Genomic DNA, 3,017 nt, shown 5'->3' with positions numbered 1-3,017 from the left:
GTGATTTCCAACGATCTACAAGTCCAATTGCTTTCAAATATTTTATATCTGATAGAGGATACATAGATCTTTAATTTGATAGGTCATAATCTTAATTTGAGAAAGAAAAGAGGGAGATATCAATTTTTACACATCAAACCAGAGAGTAGGTCCCAAAATATCCGTTTAGGGCAGTCTCCACTCATTTCAACACACAGGGCGTTACACAACTCAAAATGACACCAAATTTTAGGACAGTGTATCTGACATCCTAGGATTTAAAATGAGATATTTTACTCTTCAATTGGACAACTGTGGAGGGAGATATGCTCTCCCAAAGTTAGCTAAAAATGTGACCAATTTCATAGAAATTTTGACGGCATCTCCTTTGTTTTATTAACCATTTCCACTTATACAAATGTATTCCAATTTCTTAAAAAAATACCTAATTGACCATAGAGTGGCACACAAAGGTTCAACAAACCTTGTGTTCTTACGTCCCACAATATACGACAAATAAGATCATGACTTAATATACAAGATATTACCCATAGTTTTCTTATATTACAAGTTATTGCTTCCATTTCAATCACACTATTTCATTTTCATGCATTTCCATAATAAGATAACATCATTACCTAAATAGACCTATTGCCCTTCCATCACATACCTCAATATATCAATTTACATTTACATCCACTAGCAAATATAACTATTATACATTTGCCAAAATAACAATAATACATGACCATTAGACTTAGCCCCAAAATGATACATAAGCAAACCCTATGCATGATACATATCAATCATGTTATGCTATATGTTGATGCACTAAGTCTAATATACAACATGAAATTCCAAAATGCATCAAGTCTTATATGCATGGTGCACTCCAAAATATTCCACTCCACATCACTATGTAGGCCTCTTGCCCAATACTCTTGCAACACCACTAGATATACATGAAATGATGCCCCATAACGCGGGGTGAGATATGCGAATATATCTCAATAAACCAATGGTCTTGGAGGACCACTCCTCCCAATGGCTCAATCAGATGTGCAACAGTAATAATACAGATATAATAGAGCATACATTAATAGACAATACGACAATATGGCAATCTCAATCGCGTCCACATCCAAGAATATATCCCCAGGATATAATTCAAGGCGCTCATCCTATAACTCCTGAGACATTCCTAGAGTGCTCTTCAACGGATAACAACTCTATGACATCCGGCCAACTGGAACTCCCTACGAAGGCCTCTCCAGTGGAAGTCTCATACGGTAAATACAACAATAATCTACTGGCCAGGGATACAGATATAATCACACATATACCAAGCAATATGTCACAATGCATGATCATATTATAGCACATATCATTACAACTAACAATTTCCAACCATTACCCCAATGGGCATGATGGAGCACACACGAGGATTAACCCCAATACCAAGGGTTTACATGTTAGAAGCTTCCAAGCTAGGTAGCTTCAACCATAAGTTACCTCACACTTTATCTTTAACAAAGAAATGCCACAATCCTTATGGTCAAGGACCAAAGGCAATCCAAAAGAGCTCCAAGAGTCAGTCCTCTATGATCGTGTCTGAGGGAGGCAACCTACAATAATCACACACATGATTATCAATTAACTTGTCCAACAAGTCACAAACAAATACTATAATGCAATCCCCCGATCAAACTATAGGTTCGGCCACAAGGCCAAAAAATGTTACCCAATATGTTTCAATTACACCCAATCAACTCATGGCTACACAACCTTTCTCAACACTAATACAATCCTCATTTACCTTACATTATCACTTAGCACCATGTTCCCCTAATCTTTCCCTTTAGGCCAAAAGAATGAAAGGCAAGGGGCCAATGGATCTTTCTCACTTTTCATGGTTCAAGGTACCCATGTAGGTTCATTCTTAACCAATCCAACACTCACAACACCCACTTATCAAGTCAAAACATAGATTTGCACAATTTTCCCAAAAACACAAGCCTAGGCCGAAAATACATATCAAAGGGGCCAAAGGTTTTCCAACCAATTCACATGCATTACACATTCATTCTACCTTATAATTAATGATTCAAGCTCTCGACAATTCATTTACATCATTATCCAATAACTTGTTTTACAAGAAATCTACATTCATCCATCCAAATTTGGCCAAGTTAAGAATTTCCAAAAACCTTAAAATTTTATTTGATTTCCTTATACTAGACACCAATACAAGCAATAATCATCAAAGCCACTTGGTCATTCAATTCCTCTAACTACATCAACCAACTAACACATGCTTTAGGTAACGAAATTTTGATCTATAAGAAAATCCATGAGAAGGTGTGGAAACTTACTACAAATTAATGCTTAACCTTCAATGGATGTCCTCCAAACAACCACCAATGACTCCACAATGCTCTTACACCGAAAATAAGGTGGGGGGTTTTGTTCTAGGGAGAGATCCAATCAACTGGTATCGTTCGATTTCGTTGAGTGTAGCTTGAGCTATGAATTCCTCAAGTTTTAATTCCTTTCTTTAATGGAGGAAGGGGACTGCGGGTTTTTGAAGGAGAAAGGGAGGAAGATGATGTACTCTCACAATTGGACATATGCCATAATATCCCACTTAAGTGAGGTGGGCCCCACAAATGTCATCTCACTTAAACTCACTCAATCACACTATTCAATCTTTAATTAACTTTCAAATCATCCAATTAATTCATGGACCATCCATTATATAAAAAATTTAACATTCACCAAAGTCCTTTAATTACCCTTTAACAGATGAAACCAGAGCTTCCCGATAATTTGGTGAAATTACAATTTTACCCTAGTGGTGCACTGTCGACACGTTTTTCCAAAAACCATCAAATTTCACTAAATATTTCAAACAATCATAAATCTTGACTCTATATATCTCTTTCAATAATATTCAAATTCTAGATCAGTAATCTCGTCTATGTTTTACACGGTGGAATTTACACCGCAGTATTTTATCCAATAAAAATTATTATTCATCA

Source organism: Gastrolobium bilobum, unplaced genomic scaffold (assembly GCF_033153095.1).
Source record: "Gastrolobium bilobum isolate Gb01-03AN ecotype WA unplaced genomic scaffold, APGP_CSIRO_Gbil_v1 utg57242, whole genome shotgun sequence".
Lineage (NCBI taxonomy): Eukaryota > Viridiplantae > Streptophyta > Magnoliopsida > Fabales > Fabaceae > Gastrolobium > Gastrolobium bilobum.
The sequence above is the reverse complement of the archived record's forward strand: the minus strand, read 5'-3'. Positions refer to the sequence as shown.